At 40.4% G+C, this 22320-nt stretch overlaps 1 protein-coding gene across 4 annotated transcripts in view; it reads right to left on the reverse strand.

Annotated features, from left to right (window-relative positions):
* APBA2 (amyloid beta precursor protein binding family A member 2) overlaps positions 1–22298 on the reverse strand; it is a 97833-nt gene extending 75535 nt beyond the window's left edge. For 3 of the 4 annotated variants that reach the window (XM_082768766.1, XM_082768767.1, XM_082768764.1), the window contains exon 1: positions 22073–22298. The gene's annotated coding sequence lies outside the window, so the exon portion shown is untranslated. Of the gene's footprint in view, positions 1–4749; positions 4863–22072 lie in introns of those variants that run through there. The other variant, XM_082768765.1, reaches the window with a different exon arrangement.
* Between the last annotated feature and the right edge of the window lie 22 nt (positions 22299–22320).

A 22320-nucleotide genomic window follows, 5' to 3' on the forward strand; every position in this document is an offset into this window, starting at 1 on the left:
TAAAATATTTAAATGTTTGCATGAGGATCTTGCCTGTTTTGGGGCAGTATGCAGACTTTACTCCCAAGAATTGCCAAGAGAACTAACTAAAATTTCTCCTGAAGGTATTATTCCTGGTGCTACAGAAATTACATTGATCATGTAAGGTGCTAAGTACCTTAAGTAAGCATCAAGTATTTAATAATGTCCATGATAAACGCAAACTTGTACTCTTTTTAACATAATATACTAACACATTCTACTCATATTTTGGGGTGAAAAAATGCACAAAATGTAATGTGAAGACAGCCTTTATTTCTCTGTCCATTTACAGAATTTTAAATGTTTCCATCAAATTCCCAAACAGATTATATATTGCAGATAAATTACTCTCCCTTAAAATGTTCTGTATCTTTGGCACCGGCTAAGGCTTCCCTTAGCAATTCTTTATGAACCACTACACCTACATGTTAGTATATTACCTGTCTGTGTACATATAAACTAAAATCCAAATTATTTTTTCGTTCAGTTTATGTAAAAAGAGAAGTGAAACAGTAACAGTTTATTAACTTTTTCTTGACGTACAAGGTACATTTTATACCACCTTAAATTCTAAATCCTATTAAATTCTTAAATTCTAAAGTTTTTTTCTTAAAGAAAAAGATCACGACCTCTAATTATCACCTTAGAAGTGTGTTCAGTTCCTGTATGTAAAACCAGACAGACTTTGTTCTGTTACTTATACTTGGGACACGAACAGACTTCTTCATGCTTGTGCCAGCAGGAAGAACTTTTTTTAATTTCTGAAAAAAGTGTCTGCAGAAATTCAGAGTGCCAGGCTGGCTTAATTTATATGTTAATATATGATGATTTCATTTAAGTACTGCACTCTGAGGTCCCAGGTGTTAAATAAAACAGAACATCAAAATTTTGGTTCTGCAAAATTACTTTTCCTTTTTTTAAAAAATAAAAATAAAATAAAATAAAAAAAAAACACAGAAAAAGTAACAAAACATTTCAGATAATAGGTGAAAATGAGGATGATAGTTACCCACTCCAGTATCTGTACAGTGTCGTGAAGATGAAGAACCCCTAGTATTTTCATCACCATATGCTTTCATCCATTTCATTAGCTGCAGCATGGAGAACAAAATCAATAGACTCTACAGTATCTAAGGGTTTAGGACTTCAGCAAAGAAAACATTAAATTCGGAAAAGTCAAGTAAGACCCCCTACAAAAAAAAAATTAAAAAAACTGCAGATACGTGACAATTCCTAAGAACAGTTTATCCTTATTCCACCGCTGGCCCTGGGTGATTAGACCTAACTTTCTCCAAGTTATTAGTGAAATTACTAGACTTCATTTGAATTTATACTAAGTATATGGCTCATTCGTGAAGTTCCCAATTGCAGGTTTTTCTTAATTTCACTGATTTTTTTTAAGATACGTTCCAGCAGGGACTCTGTCATAAAACATGTATCGCCAAGCAAGGGGCACGTAGGAACAAAGGAAACAAAAGTTAACTCAGAATACTGACACTGACTGCATCTACCAGCATACACGCTGGTGACGATAACCTACATTCTTCTTGTTAGGAAAAGCACTGTACAATTTGGCTTACATCCACTCTGAATACTAAAGTAACGCACATTTTAACTGTAAACAAATCCTGATCGATCTATTAAGCTCTCTGATTTCTACACTTGGATATTTAAGTTACACTACAGGAAAACACATCTAGGAGAAAAGTGCACTTCCTCATTAAACTGCTATTTCCCAATACACTCGTCATTTAGAAAGCGCCTGGAAACTGTCAAGAATGTCCTGCTTTTATAGTGACAGCTATATTCTCTTGAAGAAGATCCATAAAAATATCACCAGCATAAAAACACTTAAGAGTACATACTTTGCAGTAATCTAGTCTCACTTGAACATGTCTAATCTTATAATGACAAAACTTTAATTTCAGACCAACATAATTGAAACTTTAAGTATATTTCAAATTCTTTAGGAATCCCATTTAGCTAGCTAGTAACACTTACTACAGTTTACAGCCTGCTTCATTGCCACTTTTCAAGATGCCACAGTATCTTTCTTATGCTATCATGGACTCCACTTCCCTGTAGTCTAGTATACAGTTTGGTCTGCACCAGAGACCACCAGTTCTATTTTTCCTAGGGCAATTTGTACAATCTACCCATTACCATTGGTTTTATAACAACTAGGTTTCCTGAAAAACATACACAGACACAATTATATATAAAAGGATACTTAAAGCCAATACATAATTGAACTTAAATGAAATTTTAAAATAATTAGCCTGTTTATTACTTTCCAGAAATCAATTATTTCATAAATAGTGCTAGAGGCATGGATTTGAATTTTAGTTGAAAAGGACAGATGTGAAATAACACAGAAGGACCTTAGAAATGAACTGAATTAAGAAAAAAAACTCCTCTATGTCATGTGAGAGTCAGTAAGTAAATACGTGCCTATATACCTTATGTGAAGGAAAATATATTAAACTATAAGAAATCAAATACATGTAATTCTCTTCTATCAGTTCTAAGTAGCATATCATCAGTTGCTTTGTAGCCTATTACAATTATTATGAAATGTCTCAAAATCCACTTAAAAATGTTCCTATTTGCCTCTACTCCAAATTACTGTAGTCATTGCAGATTTTATGCAGCTAGGCAAAGATAATTCAGTTTTGATCAGTTTGACGCCAAACCATAATGACACAAGCTATCTATTCTTACTTATTTTTATTTCCCTTTTCTGCTCTAACTGCAGCCCCAAAACATCACCGTAATCTATGAAGCAGCAACCATTTCACAGGTCTGCACGGAAGGACTAGAGCATCTTATTAAAAATAAATGTTAGTGCTTCAGCAATGAAAAAGCCCAATCCTGCAAATCCCTAACTGTATGAATAGTGTCACCTTTACAATACAACCAGTAAAACTGAAGGCTCTAAAATTGCTCAAGGGGTTGAGGATTAGCTACCTATCTACGGCCTAAAGTTTTAAACCCAGTGTTTTCTAATCTAGAAAGATTATCTTTGCATTCCAAACCACAATTATGGCAACTATTTAAAAAAATAAATAAATAAACCAGCCGCTGCTCTGCATAAATAATGCCTACATGTCACTGGCTACAGACAATAAATGAAACACTGGCAAAAATCCACTACATTATACCCCAAACTGCTCCTGTTTACACTTGATGCAGCATAAAAATAAGTGTTGATGTCTTATCACTGTTGTGCAGGTCTGCAAATCTGCATCGCACTTGATTATACTGCACAACAAATGGGAATGCTCTTTCCAGTTCTTGGCCAGCGTGATTTAGTACAACTGTACTATTGCAAAACTGCAGCATATCTTGTTTGCTCAGGACGAGACAGATCTAACAGATTTTTTCCTGTACTTTTTCACCTTTAAGCTCAAGTGAATTTAAGCCCTTTCCTGAAATTTGTTTATCACTGATGTGATGCAGAGGAATTAGCTGATTATCTCAGTAAAGGCACTTTTTAGCATGACTGCTATTTTTTGCAACTGTGAGGAGTGCTGAGGTTTGGGTAGTTAGGAAACAGGCTTACAGCAACTGACTAGAGAGTCAAAAAGGGAGCATATGGGTAAGAAATGAAGCATATCAGGAATGAGCAAAACAGATAGCTATATATCTCTAAAACATACTTCAAACAGATCAACTAAGAAATGAACACTTTGGAATTAGGAAACAAGGGTGACTAATGAGAAAATTATAGGACACACTACATGATAAATACAAGGCAATAAGCAGCAGTACAGAGCATCGATGTGCAAACCACATGAAAAGGATATATTCCAGCAGGCACAGCAGTACACGTTGCAGGCACCTAACACCTCTCTTACTGTGAAATCAAAGTGTGCACTGAGGCAATTCATAATTAGCAGTGTCTTCTAAATGAAAATGCAGTAAATGAATGAGTCACAGGAGTGGGAAGAGAACTATGGTCACTCGTGTCCACTTTCAAAGGCTAAGGACAACCAAATGTTCCCATTCAAAGCAGTAGGAGCCGTTTCTTTAGGGTAAAGGGAGAGGCAAAACCACATTGGAGATTTCACAACCCTCTTCTGGCTTCTCTGAAATAATGAGAGGGCTCCTTGCACTTGGAGCCAGCACCCACAGTAGCATTTTAGCCCTTCCTACAAGGAGCAGGCCCAGGGCCTCTCCCTTTTCCAAGTACCGCTCACCCAGACAGGGTTTCATGTCAGTGTTCCTAAACCACCTGTGCTGTACCGTTTATTGTCACCGTCCTTGACAGCACTTCTCCCACAGCTGGCAGACTACAAGAAGAGTCTTGCCTAAAGATGGTGGCAGTGAAATTGGATTACAGGACTGGGTGAAAAGCTGTCAGATTTTTCTGCTGTTTTCTAGCCACAGCGTCTGACAGACAGAGGTTTTTAGAAATCATTACTGGCCCTGCCCCTGCCTCCTCCTGAAGCTAGCAGCCAGCCCCAGCCAGCTCTGTCCTTAACACAACTGCATGTCTTTGCTGCAGAGATAAATGAAGGATGACACGTTTCACGTCAGGCTATATCTGGTCCTGTGACACTGCACAAGAATTCATTAGGAAGACTGAACATGAGAATTCATTAGAAAGCCTGAAAAGTAAACACTTTTCTTCTTAAATAATTATTGTTTTAATATAAAATCCGAAGCCCCCACGCTCATAACCCAGAGCAGGCATGATTTCCCCAACTCAAATAACTGGAGCTATACCTGGAGTGCAGCTGGTTTGAGCCCAGATGAAGAGCATCCCTCTTCCATGCATCCACATAAGCAGAAGGTATCTGCTTGTTCACTTTAGCCATGTATCCTTCAGAGGACATATTGTTGTGTTTGTCTGGATATCATTTGATAAATATCTATCAGATGATTATCAAAATTCATGTATATCTCCTTACGGTATTTGATTGAAGTTTCTTCCCAGGTAGCAAGTCCTAATTATTCTTCGGATGATCATGGGATGCGGTTTCTTAGAACAGTCACTGATAGAAATCATGGTAGTATTCCAGACGTACTTGTTGGTTGCAGTTACTGGGCTGTGCTTCCTCTCCTTTTTTATGAAGAACAAATAGAAGTTTGTTCTGTTTTAAATCAGAGAGAGTTGGAAGCAGCATAATAAGATATGACAGGTTACAGCATAAGTCAACTCTTGAGAATTCCTTTATTTCCCAAGCCAAACTTGAAGATACCACAAATTTAAATCCTCTGTGCCAGTCATAAAATTTTAATTAGCTAAACTAAAATTACTGGCACTGTTTACCACTTCTTATGTATTTCTTAAACTGCTAGATTTGCCATCACTAAAATAGCTTGCAGATTGCAAAAGGCTGTCACCAGTACATTAATACCGCCACTTCAGCATACACGTGAGCATTCTATAAAGCCTGATTATAATTAATCAGTAATCTAGTCTCTTGTTTCTGGCTGCCAAATGATAAATTAACAACTAGCTACAATCATGGATGGAATATTAATTTATACAATGCCCTGGGGTACTTCTGTATGTCGTACAAGATGCCTCACGAACGGATCTGATTCAAAGCTTTAGTAGAACTACGAAACAAAACAAGCCAGATCTAGTCGGGATCAGCTGCAGCTATATTAAAACCAGATACCCACATCAGCAATTTTAGGAAGCAGCACTGAGATACATAAGAACTTAAATTTAGACATCTTGTGGAAGAATGAATTCCTCTTTTAAATGCACAAAAATAAGCTTGTATGTGTGTGTGTAGAGGTGGTATGATCTGGAGGCTTGTGAAAACCATTTTGACTTTGAAGGTTGAATTATGCTCTCTGAGCATGCCACTGTATGTGTGTTGTGTAATAGGGATATTTGCCAGTTCTGGAAGGGAAGTTACTTTTTTCTAGTTGCTCTGCAGTACCTACTGAAGCATCTCACTACTCAAGTGAGGACAGCAGATGGATACAGAGGTTCTGCCTCCAGCCTTGCCTGTTTCTCTATTCCATATATGCTGCAGGCTTCATCTTGCAGCATCTCTCAGCTTTCTAGTGCGTGAAAACAACCTTTGCACAGGTGCAGAAATGATATTCAACTGTCCTCCTCTTCCACAGTTTTCTTTCTCATTTCTCTGCATTTTTCTGGCTTTTGAATGTCAGACAAGACAGAGAAAGTATTATTTTTTAATATAGGAGGAAGCTTCATAAAATATTAATAACCTCGTGGCACTTGGCAGTAGCAAAATATGCTTAAGATGCATTATATTGCAAAATTACAGTATAACAGAATACATATTTCTGATTCAGTAGCACTGAAAGCATAATAAAGCTTGGAAGGGGAAATTCTGTCCTTTATCAGTTTTTCATAGTACAAAGAAAGCTGGATACAACATGAGCTCTTGGTTAGACCATAGGGAACTGCAGCCTCTTTACAAAATGCTAGTCTGTATTTTGGTAGCTCACAGCATCCCAGCACAGAATGATCGAGGCATCTGGCCATTTGACTACAAGCTGATAGAGTTTTGAGCCTATCAACAGTCCAGAATGGCTTTCACAGCACTAGAAATACAGCATAGGAGAATGTTTGCCAAGAATAATAGGATGAAAACCACTGAGAAAGAAATGGGGTTATTTTCAAATTTCTAAAAGGGTATTACTAATTATTGTAAAGCTTTCTCTCACAGGAATTCTTAGAACGCTTTCTTATTCTGAAATCAATCACTGCAGCATACATAAAATAATTTCAAGCTTTAATTATAAAAGAATAGGCAATCTACTTTGAAAACAGCATAAAGATGCAGCTAACTCAGACATTTCAAGCAAGACTCACATTTTAATTTCACCTTCTGTTCTTGCACTTTAATGTTTTAAGCATCCTGCTTTACGAGAAGGGTATCGCCTATTGCATGCCAAGTCTGAGAGCTCCTGTTCTCCTCGGACCTGCCGCTTCTGTCTGTGGCACACTCGGGTACGGCAGAGCTGAGCAGATGAGAAGCCAGCGATGACTGGGGACAGGGGCCAGCAGCTACCAGCACTGCCTGCTGGACCTAGACAACTGAGCAATCTTGCCCAGAAGGGAAGGGGCAGAATCATCTGACAGCTTACACCTCGACTACTATGCAGAATAAAGTACTTGCATATTGCAATGTACTGTACAGAGCTGCTTCAGAAATACAAATAGCTTCTTTGTACAGGGTGTGTGACCTCATAAGCTACTGCAAACCATTGACAGTCACTTAGGTATCATGAGGCGTTGACGAAAAACCCAGTCACACCTGTATTGACAATGCCTGCCAAGGCCTGGGGTCTCATCAGGCACACAGTGCGCAAGTCTGGCTTCTTCATTACAAGTGGCAAGGTTTTTGGAAGGAAGCATTGGATATCTGCTTCAGAGCTCCAGCTGATGTCCCTCAGGAAGGCTGATCCCCGAATTTATCAGCAGAGGGCACAAAAAAGCAGCACTCTTCTTCAAATGTGCATAAAGGGAAGGGGCAGCTCCCCACCTCGCTCCTCAACAGCCACTGGGTTAGCATAATCTGTTCTATTTGAATAGAAACAAACAAGAAAACTGGGCAAATCATATATAAAGCATGTATCATTTTGGCTGAATAAACCCTAATAGTTCATTTGAGATAGAATTCATGATACTAATAACTGCGGGATGCTTCAAGCATTCAGATATTTGAAAACTTGAATGTCTGAAGATGAGGATTTATAAATTGCAAATGAAAGAACTAGTCCCTGGTGGTATCAAGCAAATGAACAGCGTGTTGGCAGATATTAAATCCTACTGCATAAATAATCTCCTTAAAGCTGCATCTGTGAAACCTAACTGCATTTACTTTGAATTTGCAAAAATATCTGTCCCTTATGCTCAATACAAAACAATTTAACTAAGCAAACAAAGGATGAGAAACAGGGTAAGCAAAATGCTGTTCGCTATTGGGTTGCTGGACACAGAGGACCTTCGTTAGAATTCACTTGATTAAGCGGTAAAGGAAAACAGCCCACCACCCTACCGCTTACAATGCAAATCTCAGCGTAACATTTTATGCAGATCATCCCCACCAACCACAGTGCTGAGTGATACCATCTTTTATCCCAAATTATGGTAGGTGGAGTTTTCGTTTAGGATGTTAGTTTCTTTGAACGCTGGTTCTCTGTGGCTTAGTTTTTATGTCCTGCAGACAGATCCTCCAGCTTCCAGAAAAATACTAGCCACTTACACAAATGTTTAAATCTTCCATGTGAGTGGTAGACTCTGTACATTCAAGAGTCAGGATCTTTTATCTCTACCAGGAGTAGGTAATTAGTAAGGTGAAGAGTTAGAGAAAGCTTATTTTCAATTCTACTGAAGCACCTGGTTTGCAATGTTATTGTTAGCAAATGAGAGAAATTGTGTCAATCCAGACTGAGTTTGCTAAGACGTAAACTGGTTTTGCTATTGTATAACCAATGCAAAGAATGTCTTCTCACCAAGTGATGAGTACTCTATCCAAATTTCTACCCATGAAATTGCAATACTAAAGACAGGGATTCTTTTTAAGTTTTATTTTGGAGGATGGAGCTATGTTATACTGTAGTTTTTCTCATTTGATATCTTTACTGAACTTAAGATTTTCACTTTTTTTTTTTTTTTCTTTTCTGATGCTACATAGGGAACAAGCAACATTCATCTTTCAGTGATTAAGCCTAACTTCCAAAACATGCCACTGTTTCTCTTTGGGAAGCAGTGGAACCAAGTGGAAGGACAGAGGAACAACAGTTGGAACTCTCTAGATGCTGACATTTGTCTTTAGCTAGAAGGCGGGGTCAGATCCAAGAACCAGTTTTAAGAAAATCTTGAGGTTAGAGAGAGACAATTCATCGCTCAAGTGCTCTGCAAATTGTAGTGATTGCTACAGAAGACCACTCTGCTGCTTGGAAAATAATGAAATACCTTCATGAGTGGTTCAAAATGGAGAGTATGAAATAACATCAAGGGGTGAAGCACAATCTTGTGAAAGGATTGTTCATCCTTTGGGATATAAGAGAATGGTACCTTCAAACTTGATGCACATGAGGTATCTGGATAAAACAAAATATGCAATTAGCCGGCCATTAAATGATTCTTTAAAAATTGTGACTACCTAGACTGCCCACTATAGCTTGAAAAAGGTTTTCAGTAAAGGTGGCGAGATCCCTTTCTAGAAATCCACAGGCAAAGTTCAAATTAAATCCTTGACTGAACAGACTTTCTGAGCTTCACGTGTAAGTATTAACTCTGTTGTTTAAAAAGGCTCTACTTAAAGCCAGCAAGTCAGATGCCATTAGCTGCCTGGGCTCTGATGCACAAGTCATCTTATCCCATCAGATCCTGATGGCTTGTAAAGCAGAAGAGAGCCATGTGGATCTTGTCTACCTGGAGTTGTTGTTGAACATTTGAAAAAACTAAGGTTCCTCAGAAAAAGTAGGGCAAAAAAGTGCTGTTTTCTCCTGATCTTGGATGGTTCTGGGAAGGAGAGGAAGGGAATGAATATTTATTAAAACGTCTGTCTTTGCAAAAAGGCATCTTGATCTTGTGTGCTTTCTGTAGCAACACAATGGAATCCTGATGACTCGAGGGAAAATAAAACAAGTCAACTGCTGAGAGATGAAACCCCAGTAGATGAAGCACTTCTGAGCATCGTTCCCCTTCTAACATCAGTCTGTTCAAAGTCCAAGGAAACATTCATTTCCCTTTAGACCTTCATAAGGGTGGTGAATGTTTATCTCACTTTTGCCAAGTCATTATAGGGAGAAAAAACATTTCAAACACTGGAGACTGTAGACCCTGCCCTCTACCATGTGATAAAGCTGTCATTGTGAAAATAAACATAAATACAAATATTAGAGCAGAAATTCTCGATCAGATCAACATAAGCCTTTGGCGGTTCATACTGTACGCCTTAACTCTTCTTAGGCTACACCTCTTAAGTAGTCTGTGAACGTATGTATGTATGTCCTAACTGCTTCAGCAAAGTCCAGGAGACACCAGCGGGTTCTCCCTACTTTGTATTCGCTGCCATCCTGTGCTCTGCTGTAGGAACACTGAGAATTCTAGTGATTGAGCAAAATCCTAACTATTCAGAAATGTTCAGCCTGTTTTCAGTCATTACTGGTTTTGTTGTTCTTTTGTGAGTTTTTATTATTTATTTGGTCTTCTGTATCTGAAGCTGGAATGAGTCTGTCTGTACCTGAAGATATAGAAGTTCACACATGTAGACAGACCTTCCCTATCAGTAATCGACTGGCTAATTAGGTACCAGTGCAGCACTGAACAAGAAGAAAGCTGAAAATTCACTGTTATGCAGTATTCCAATGAGTATCAGTGCAGCTTCAGCCGATCCCCTCATTAAAGATACACTGTGGTTGAAGATGCAGTGTCAGGGTTAATTGGATCAACAATTGGCCTAAACACACGATTTGTTGAGGAATGCAGCTTGCCTGACTGCAGCATGTAAAATAATGGTATCAGATGGAAAAAAGCCATACGTAACAGACCTGTCAGATAAAGGGCATTAATCCTGCAGCGTAAGGCTCCTGTACCTCTGCACAGGGTTATTAAAGTTGGGCCCAAGTATGGAAGAGCTCCATGAAGGAAGCCTCATGCTCTGTATCTGTTTATTACCCTATTTGTGTCACACTGGCTTATCAAAGGATTAGAATGTATTTTGAGGAATATTAATGAAGCTTTAGAGATATAGGTATAAGCTTACGTGAAAACAAGATTTTCCCATACAATTTATTTCATTTCTGGTAGGACAATACCCTTCTGTTTAACTTGCTTGAATGATCAGTACATTTCCTAGGCTCTCAGTAAATGTAGCTATGTATTTTGATAACACCTTCAGGAATTAATGCTTTTCCTCTCAAAATGAATTAACAAATCACTGGAACATCTTACCTGAGACAGCACATTGGTACGCTGTGGATCACAGCCTATTTTCTATTTATCTGTGCATTTTCCAATTCAGTATTCCGCATCTCTCATCACTAAGTACACAGTAAGCAGCTACTAAGCAGGAATGTAAATGGCAATATGAGTCTTGCTAATATTTATTCTTCAGTGTTTTGATTATGTGGTCATAAATAGAAAGGCTTTTCTTCAATTGATGCTCTGGACAGTAAGTGTATAAATTCTGGTATCAGGTTTAGAAAAAATAATGTCTTGCCTCCAGTTACATTTATATATAGCACGAAGCACAACAGCTGGCAGAATATGATCTTTAAGGGATACATATATAATTGTGCTCCTTGGGAAAGTCAAACGTAAACTAATTCCTCTAACAATAGGACAAATTCCTATTTTTCTATCATTAAGTCAACTAGGCTTCATTTTTGTAAGTTTAATTATTATGGTTTGAACAACTACCCCATGGCAGCCTGATCCTCCCAGTAAGAAGTCCCCTCTCCTAAGAGGTCGCACCGTTCCAGCCCTGCTGGGGCAGGTGGGACACGCCGGGGGCAGAGGGCTTCAGGGAGGTTTGTAGAAATAGCAAAGATTTTGTCATGAAAAGCTGTTGAGCTGCATCCAGCTCAAAGCAAAGGCTACCCTGCAGCCACTTGAATTGCAAAGACATGTCACTGTCCCTTAGTACCAAAAATTGCCTCCAATTGTAGAACAAGAACCTAGCACAGTGCAGACCTTCTCTGGGCTTTCTCTGTGGATTTTGGCAGGCACTTGGAAGGTTTCCCCATAGGATACAATTTTGTACCATCATTTGTAGCGTACATTGAAGGGCTGTAATCAACTTCTGTGCCATTTGACACCTCTTTATCAGATTTAAGCCCTGCACAGTCACATAGTATTTTCCTTTCCATTTAATTCTGCATCTTTTATTTGCTACAGTAACAACAGTCAGCTGGGGGCAAATAAACCCTAAATTAAGTCTGTTGCGGAAAAGCCTATTAACCAGGATTTCATCGTGTTGAATATTCTACAGACTTTCTTACCACAAAAAAAAAAAAAAAAAAAAAAAAAAAAAAGCTTAAAAATCTGTAAGTCTGTCTACAGGTGACAGATAAATGAAGCAGGCTTAGAGGAGCTCGTTCAAAACCAAACCAACACACCCCACGCATTGACGCAGCAGTGGTCAAGGACAAATAATGCTGGAATCACTGTAATAACTGCAAAGCCACCCCTTTATCATCTCCACAGCAGAGAACCTTTTTCCAACTTGTGTGGGTTCCCATGTTCTTCATACTTACATAGGCAAATCTTTTAATGCATTCATTTATGAAGGTAGCTATTTTCATCTTCATAGCTTAAGCCAGCAAGAAGGTTAAGAGCAAAATTCAAGGAAGCAGTAAAATGAAATGGAGATTTTCCAGTTAAGTACATTTAGGCTCTTCTACCTGATAATTATGGACATACCTATTATTCCAAGTTTTCAGTAAATGTTTTGTCTGTTATTGATTAAATCCAGTGCTTCACACCCTATCTCTACCCCAATATGAGGTCATATTGGCTGCACCACATCTTTACACTCTTGCAATAGTCTCTTCCTCTGTCAGACAAATGTAAACAGAAGATACCAAACCGTCAGGTCTGTTTAGTTAGGTCAGTCTTATGAGCAAGGACAGTCTACAGCTGTCTTTGGAAATGCCTACCACAAGGGATGCTGTGCTCCTGGTTGGCTCGTAGGCTCTGCCACAATAAAGACTTTATTTTTTTTGAGCAGCTCCATTTTATTCAGGATGCCACTGTGTTGGTTAGTCTAGTTCCTTTTGTATGGTAAACTTACAACTAGAGAAAAACACTTCAGACCTTACTGTCTGAGGACTCCTGTTTGAATTTCCCCCATCAGTTGCCTTTATGATACGTGAGGACCCCTGTGGACTTGAGCAGGCTTTCTGTGGGTGGCCTGAGGAGGCGAGCAGGAGGAAGGAGGAGCAGTGCCTGAGGAGGTGGCAGTCGGTGTGCCAACAGGACACAACATCAGCCCCAGTTGGGGTCACAGGCTCCGCCGGTGTTGAGAGGGAGCCAACCTTAAAGGCAACACGGACTTCATCCTGTCAAAAGGCACGATCCATTGTGCCAGAACACGGGAAGGCTGGGAAAGTCAGGACTACCAGTCCAGGCAAATGTGTCCCAGCCTTGTGATGTTATTTATTTACCAGTACAGTATTAGCTTGCTACATTACCTTAATTACTAGAATAATTTAATTAGGATTATCATTACATAGATGGAACTATGTAACACCATGAAGTACTTAGTGATAAAACAGCTAGTTCAGAAACTTCAGGTGGCATTTGATTGGCTTATTTCTTATTGAGTGCTGTTATAAAAATGTTAACTACCATCAGAAAGACAAACAGGAACTCGAGTTTATATCATTCAGATATAAACAGACTCCTGTTAATATTAAGCAACTTATTTCCAACCGCAGCTGCTATAGCATTGCCAATCACAAGTATTACAAAATTATTTAAAGATGTCATACTGTCCTTAGACATTTAAAGTACATATTCACAGTTTCTCCATTCTTGGAGCCAGTGTGAGTAGACACTTGAAGCTGAGATTCTCACACACCAGCAGCTGGAGCAGTAGCTAAAGCATGAAATATCACAAGAATCTCAATATTAAGAAGTGTTAACAAATCCCAATTAACTCAATGCTGTCTCAAGAATAAGCCTAAGACTTTACTAAACTGTGATTTAAAAAAAAAATGAATCCAAAATAAAAATATACATGCACAGAAAAGAAAAATTTTGCCACAGAGGGCTGGTAGTTTTGCAAATATCAAGGGGAAATATAAATATACACACTCAGTTTTCCCCTCATTCCAATCTTTAGGAAGCAAACCGTAGATGATTATGGGTCTTTATCATGTTTTGTACAAAATACCTTCTCACGAAGCAAAGCATTCATACGTGAAAATGTGAGCAGGATGTTTGGACGATAGAAAACTCATCAGCTGACAGTTTGTTCTTCATGTTATTGCTATTGTACAGAGCAGGAACAAGAGCAGGATGGTAACACGGGTAAACCACTAGGAGACTATTGCATATACCTCAGTGCTACTCCTGGTTCAGTCACCCAGCAGGGAGAATGATTATAGCCAAGTCATTTTCGTGTCTCCCTATCTGTAAAACAGGGCTATCAAATTTACTTCCTTTGCTTTGATACTTCCTGATAAGACATTCAAAAGCTAAATCTCACCTAGTATAATACTACAAAAGACTCCCAGTACCAACGTACACATCCTCTGCTGCAATAAAACTGATGTGAGTTTATTTTTCCCTCGTGTAATATAATCTTAACAGCACTTCTTTGTTTAAATCATTATTCCTAATTAGATCAGCAGCTAGTTGAGGAGTCCAGTTATGATGTGTATGTGTTGAATAATCAACACAGGCAAATATCAGTGGAAACACATGCTGTAATGATAATTTATTATTATTGCATAAGTGTGGAATAGAGCTGCTAAAAACCCTTACGTGATCTCTTTCCACGTACTGAAAACAGCAAGTGTTATATATATAATATATAAAAATGTATATATGTAATAATGTATATACAACACCTTCTGTGTCTTTCACTTTTGGAAGAATAGAGGGAGATTTCCACTCATTATTGAGAACACAAAGAAAAACACTTTATTACATTTAAAAAACAACAACAATTGACTTAACGGCATACTACTGCTACTACACAGGTATTTCCAGGGCAAGCTTTTGATCAAGAAAGCAGGCAGGTATTTACCAGGAATGCAGAATTATGCCACCAAAAACCTTCATATTATTAACATCAGAAATGCAATGCCACTCAGCATTAACCAGGAGCGTTCCTCTCCACTGCTCATTTCATACCACTGATGCGGTACTAAGCATGAAATTTCTAATCACCAACAGGACTCCTCCTCTTTCTGCCTATCATCCAGTATGCCACAGCTCTTATCTCCTGGGCCATAATATGTCAAATACTTCAACATAATTAAAGCCACACTGATTGACTGGCTAAGAATATCACAGGGATAAGTTTCTTTTTAAAGCTGCCATATCTCTAATCAAGAGTTATGTTCCGGTAACAAAAGCTTTTGCATCTAAAGAATTGTGTGTGTGTGTGTGTACATATATAACATTCTTTTTCCTCCACAGCTCAGCAATAACAAAAATATCATTACACTCTGATTTTCCTTTGTAATGCTAAATCAGAGACTACGAAGGATGGCAAGAGGCACTTACTGAGGTAGGCAAAATGCACATTTTCGTTAAGTATGGAAACTATCATTTATATTCCTCTCTTGACATAAACCTTTATTGCACTACCAACAGTGCCTTTCCAGATTTTGTCGGTTCATTCGTCTCTGGGATTTCTGTTGTTGTGGCAGTGTTAATTTTGGGAATAAAAAAAAAGATCTGTAGAAGTCAGAAATATATGAACAAATTGGTGGCAAGGTTTATGGCTTGTCAGGTTATTTTATATTTTAATGCACTGTTAACAGTTCATTCTTTTTAAATGCAAATTTGTTAAGGGTAAATTTAAATATCAAGGCAAGCAATTCTGGTAGCATGGCAACAACATGCTATGCTGCATAGTAAGAGTTTGGAGCCAAGGCAAGCCTTTGCTTCGCTCCCATCCTGGATCAGTTTATAAGAGTAGAAATATTTTTTTTCTTTGTGTGCCTGCCTTTATGACTATTCCTACATTGGTAGTTGTAATGGGCTTTGAAACAATACGAGCATTAAAGACTGGGGAGAGAACTTGCACCCTCACTCAAGACAGCACAGCAATCATGCAACCTGGTAGCAGGTAGTAACAAACCTCCAACAACCCCTCTTGCCCAGGAAATTGCAGTCAGGGTGGCCATCCTTAACAGAAAGCCTACAGCTCAGGGGAAAAAAAAGATCCTCACTCCCAGGAGAGAGAGATTTGGTGTGGATTTGAAGAGTGTGGTGGCTCTAAAGAAATGTTGCTTGCGAACAAGAAGCAAGCAATCTCGTTTCCATGCACTCGCTCAGATGTGTTGTTGAAAATGCCTCCCTCTTGGCATTTGGAGTATGAGTTTTGAGGCCTAGTTTAAGATTTGACTAAACCAAATGGGTGCATTTTCCCTTGCACTGAAATGCAATTTTTGTGGTGGCTGGTATCAGTGACTCGAGACAGTAATGGCAATTGCTTGATAGCATTTCACGCTTGTTGAAAGCAAGCAACCAACCAAAAAAGACTCCTAAGTCATTCTAGAACAGAATCTGATCTGTGCAGCAGTCATTCTTTTTCATTGCTCCAGTCGCTTCAGTAACCAGGCGCTCAGTTAGGAATCTGTGACCGTTTTGCTGGGGCAGGGAAAGGCAAAGTTAACGAGCACTTCTGAAACCCCCAAGAAAGGCGGGTGAACCAGGGAAGTACAGTGGAGGATCTTGGTTTTGAAGGGCACAGTGGGAGACAAAGTCTGCCCAAATATCCCTTGTTTGTCTTGTGCATGAAGGTAGCAAATACATGGCAGGCTGTGGGGGAATTTTATTCTCTTTATTATTCATTCTCTTGCATAAAGATCAGCTATTTCACTGAATGCCAAACAGAGCTGCTCCTTCCGGGAGGTTATTACAATATTGCTTAGATAGGCGCTGTCCCTGTGCAACTTGGGCTTCTCACCCTGTATTACAGCTTGTACAGTGGTAGGGGGAAAAAAGCTGCTTAGAAATACTTAACTAAGTAGTTTGGGAATACTTGAGTACAAAAAAAAAAAAAAAAAAAAAAAAAGACGCACAGAGCCCAATTTTATTGCTCCTTGGTAGCTGATCATCCTGGTTTGACACATGCAACACACCAATGACTTCGTATTTTGTGTTTCATCTGATTTGAGGCAGATATCACCTTGATTTTGGAACTGCAGCTAATGTCTCAGCCCAACTCCCTACTTCTGCCTAAATATTCACTCTTTTGGAGCCTACACTTCAAAAATTCATCACTTCCTCCTCCTCCTCAGGGAATTTTCACATGCAGATTATCACCACCATCACCACCAACAGATGTTATCTTGCCCCCCCCTCTTTTCCTCCCGTGTTCTCTTCCTTTGTGATATGCTAATAATATTTCTCTAATCAGTTTAGAGTTCCTGAAGTAAGGGACAGAACTATAGACCTTTCAGTGCTTACTTATGTAGGTGAGCTTTCTCCAACTTTTATTACCAAAAATCACTTCAAAAGTTCCTGCCCTGTTGCAAATGCTTTGTGACAGAGTTGGTTCCCCCTGACTTTTGATGTGCTTGTTTCTTCCTTGGCATGAAATGCTGTAATGCGTTGATATTCCCCATGACTGAGGACTTCCTGGTGCTTCAGGGTCACTTTGTACGAGACCAGTGATCTTCTGCATGGCAGGAAACCTACAGAGTTCATTCCAGAGGTCCTCAAGGGATCTGCTCATGTGATTCTCCAAATGATGGGCACAGTAATGTTTGTGGAAAATTGAGGTCACCTTGTCATTACTGTCTGTGGCTAGTTTGTTAGTGCAATTAAGGTTTACATCAACTGTTACAAACCTCAGATATGAAAGGTCTTCTCCATTTATTCCTATGCTTCTTTCTTCATCAGCTTACCCAGAGAAGCAGACCACATAGTGATCTCAGGGGCTTATTCCAGTGTCGTTCCTAAAACCCTGACTGCCTGAAGTTCCTCCTGTGGACTTAGGCCCTTAACACAGTGAGATGTAAAGATGAAAGTCTATACGTGAGAACATACATTCTCCATCTCTGTTTATCTGCTAAAAATATGAATTTTCTGTTCAATTTTTACTGGAATTACTATCTCACTAAATCCTCAGAGAACCCTGTAGTGTCATGCTAAGATAAGCACTTGGCTGTCATTCACAACAAATCCAAATTAGAGCAACTGGAAAGCAGAGATGACTCTCGATAGTCACCACAGCAAGGATACCTTACCAGGGAAAAAGGAAATGAGCCCCAAAAGTTACTCGGCATTCTTAACTACGGTGCTCAAGCAGCTGGATGTGCATACCTACCAGAACTCCCACGGGTAGTGTTACAAAACCATTACGTTGAGTTGTGAGCCCTGTTATTTTTTTTTTTTTTAGTTTTAAGATGTTGCTATACTCATTGAGAGCAAGAAGAAACTTACCTGCTATGACCACTTTATTAAGTCTTAGCTAAATCTAACTACTGTACTCAGATGAAGGAATTTCACTAATTTTTCAGTCAGATCTTGTGAGCCCTTAATGCACAAAGGCAGAGTATGTATAGAAAGAAAAACTTACAAGGTCAGGCCTCTCTCTTGTAGAAATGCTTAGGAAAGAAAAACCAGCAGATTTCACTCTTTGAAAATCAACAGGGTTATGGTACAATTGATGATGGGAGAGGAACTTTCACAAAGGTTGCAGATGATAAGGGTCTGTGAGGGGGATATTTCCAGAAGTAAAAGACAGAAATCTGGAAATAATGCTAGCTAGTGACACGTTCACAAATATTCCTTACATCAATTTACAAAATGAAGTTCAAAAACTACTTAATTAACAAAATGGAAATAATCAAGCTGTCTTCTAAGAAATAAAGTGAGTTATTACTAATCAAGATTCATCCACATAGGAAAGTCTGTAACTAGAAGGGCTATTCTCGGAGGGAAGCTTCACCTTTAATAGTTCAAAACAGACAACTATCCCAAGATACTCCTTCCTGCAGCTCCCAGGGGGAGTCCAGGTAGATATCAGCACTGCAGAATTGCTGCTATTTGAAAAATTCTTATCTAGACTCCAAACCTCACATTGCTTATAACTGTCATACTCCTACTATCCAAGCATTTTTTATTTTTAATATACCTTTTGCCAACTTTCCTTTCCTCTTTATCTACCTCTATTTCAAAAGCAAATGATCCCTTCATGCATGATTATACTTTAGAGTATGCATCTCCAGCAATGCATCACACAACCTTATCATCTGGGAATGATGACGCTTCCTCCTCATCCCCACCTACAAGGCTTCCAGTTCTCCCCCCTTTGCCTAGATGGAAGTACCTATTAATCCTAGTTTTTCAAAGCAGCTCTGCTCTACTCTAACTTACTCCTCTTGAAGTGCAAGTCATCCATCTCTGCTGCAGTAGGTGAAGGCAGTAAGTACTGCAACAAAAAAAAAAAAGGAACGTCATGTACTCAAGTGACAGTGCGTTTACCTATGAGCATCAGAAATAAACACTTAGTTCTGTATCTGTTTCTATCACTTATAGAAGATCTTTCTCCTGCAAAATAGTACCATTAACTGAGATGAGACTGAAGCTTAAACAAAATACAAAGTTTGAAGGAAAGCCCTCCCCTCACATATGCCATGATAAAGTATAAGTGCTGCATGTTTATCTTCTGTGGGCAGGACAAGCCTAAAGAATTCAACGCTCCAAGCATGATGCTTCTTTGAGCTGCTTTTCACACAGCCCTCGAGAGTAAATGGGTCCTCAGGAAAATAAATAAATAATCCTCACATATTAATGCTCTCTCTGGTAGACTAAAAGCATTTGCAAGTATCCAAAGTACTTATAATGAACATTTTGCTCAACAATTGCTTGTTTTGTGGAGTGTCTAAAAACTAGTGAATTCTGACTCTGCTTTCAGCTCTTCCTCTTAACCTGTGAAATCCACATGACTGCATCAATGCATTATTTTCTCCAACTATAAGAACCATCATTATGTCTCTTGCAATGTTTCAAGACTTTAACTGCCTCACAGGAGTACCAGAAAAGACACTGCTTAAAAAAGCACATTCTTCCTCTTGTTTATACTTATATTAAAATATATCAAGCAAATATCTTTCTCAGGAGGCTTATAGTAAAGCATAACTTTATCAACACAGGTAGTAGTAGTGGGCCAGTGTATCATACCAATATTACATTGCCTTTGCTGATATCACAGAATCATTCAGGTTGGAAAAGACCTCTAAGATCATCTAGTCCAGCCTTTAACTGCATTATAGATGCAGTCTAATGAGTGCTGAGTAGAGGGGGATAATTACTTCCCTTGATCTAGTGGCTGAATTCCATGCAGACCAGGATGCTGCTGGCCAGCTCTGCTGCCAAGGCACACGCCTGGTTCACGTGCAGCTTGATTCCCCCCAGGACCCCAGGGCCTTCTCAGCAGCCTCTGTTGTTGCAATGGCTTTAAGCGTGGCCTTGTTTATTGAAGCATGGATGAAATGGGAAATGGATATAACAAGTCTGGGGCCATGAAAAAGCACCCAAAGCCTGCCTATCAGAACATTAACTCTAAGCTTCTCAAACTCCATTGGGTTATAAGGCTATAACCAGCATTTCTTTCTGTACAAGATGAGTTTCTTTTTATTTTTCTCTGTGAGTTGGTAGCCAGTAACAGATCACTTCTTGCTAGATTTCCCCACCTTCAGCATAGGAATATAACCTGGAAGAGGTCTAAATGACGGTATTTTCAGAAATTATTTCTCAGCAAATGTTCTTACCAGAACAGCTGGAGAGATGGTACAATTATGTTTCTTGAAGTGGCTCCTCATGTTTACGGCCTTAAGCAAAGGTCACTTCTTAAGGACCTAGCTCTTGTTTAAATTCACCTCCAGACTCCAACCTGAATTAGCATTAACCAAGTAACTGCACAGAAGATGCTTTTCGAGATGTTTCCTTAGAATATAAGACTGGCCGAAGAGATGAACAGCCATGGCCTTTTCACGAACACTTTTTCTTTATGATCCGAGGATCAAGGCAAAGTAATAATGCAGTTGCTGATTAGAGGCAACACTGCATTTGTAAAAATACCTTGAGATATTTCCATGTGCAGTTAAGGGCTGAACTACCAGAGAATTTAGGCTTAGGAAGACAGACAATCAAGGTTTCACAAGGACAAGTGTGCAGCCCAAAACCCTGTGAGCCCATAGAGGAGCAAGCACAGCAGCTTCCCTTCCCCTCCAGCAGGTCAGTGCCCGTAGCACAACAGTCCGGAAAGGCAAGCTCTGTCCTGCTCGTCTGTCCCACAGAGAGGAGAATCTGGACAATACAGTGATAAACGTACATCTTATGCTTTAAGATAAGCTTAAATCTTACGCTTTTCGACACACAGATAACCAGCAAGTGCTGTATTTTTACTTTCAAGTATCAATGAGCAGTTACATAAGCATCCTTTTAGGATCACCTTATGCAGAAATACTATTGCTTATGCATAACCACAGACAACTATGATAGCAGTCGCTTCGGTTTTTCACATCTACTGGTAAAATAACGAGGAATTCTTGGGTAAGAGGCAAAATACACGGAATACCTTTTCTGCAGGCACCCAACCCCCTCCAGGAAGATTATAGGGTGGCCTTGACAAGGTAAGGTAGCCGAAACATCTGCATTTCTCACCCAACAGGCCGTGGCAATTCGACACTTTCCTTACAGCTCGGTGAAGGCACGTTAGCTCCGGGCTGCAGGCGGTGCAGGAGCCTCTCGTGGTGCTGTTTAATTAATGCTCCTTGCCGCCAGCCGCGGGGACAGCCCGGGCCGGCCTCGCCTCATGCCGAGATGCGGCTGAAGCGCAGCGCTCCCCGCCTCCCCCAGCCCTTTTGTTACGGCAACACCACAGGAGAAAAAAAAATAATAATAATAAAATAAAATAAAAAAAAATAAAAAAGGGGGGGGGGAGAACGGAGCGTGCTATCATGCCTCACGCTGTTCATCCCGAGAAAGATCAACATCTCCCCATTGAGCCGCCTTCTCCCTTCAGACAGATGAAAGGAAGAGGGGGTGGGGGGGGTAGAAGAAAAATAAATAAATAAATAAATAAATGAAAACGCGTGATCCCTTTGCCACACCGGGGGCACGAAAGCAGCCGCAAACTCTCGGCGATGCTGCATGGCACGGGGACTCCCCTCGCCTCTCGCCCAGCCCGCTCCCCGGGCGGCCCGTCGTGCTCCCGAGGGGGTGCCGAGCCGTGTGGTGCCGCCCCGCCATGGCCCCGCTCCGCCGAGGCTGGGGGCTGCGGGGCCCCGCAGCGGGCAGGAGGCGGCGGCGCGGCTTCCCCCCCGGTTCCGCCGAGCATCCCCGCTCCCCTCAGGGCAGCAGCCGCCGCCGCCGCCACACCCCGCTCCGTGCCCCTGCCCCGCTCCTTACCGTGCTGCCAGCGGCGGGGCCGCTCCCCTCCCGCACCCGCAGCCGGGGGGCAGCCGCAGCCGCTCTTTTGTGTGCCTGCCTCGGCGCCACACACCGAGGCGGCTGCTGCTGCGCCCGGGAAGCTGCGTGCGAGAATACCAGCGGCCGCCCGGGAACCTGCATGGCGCATAGCGCGGCTGCCGCGGCGCCTCAGGGGGGCCGGGGGGGCTCCCGCCTCGCCTCGGCCCCCCTCAGCCCGCCCCGGCCCC

Source organism: Aythya marila (genome assembly GCF_965140915.1).
Source record: "Aythya marila genome assembly, chromosome: 11".
Lineage (NCBI taxonomy): Eukaryota > Metazoa > Chordata > Aves > Anseriformes > Anatidae > Aythya > Aythya marila.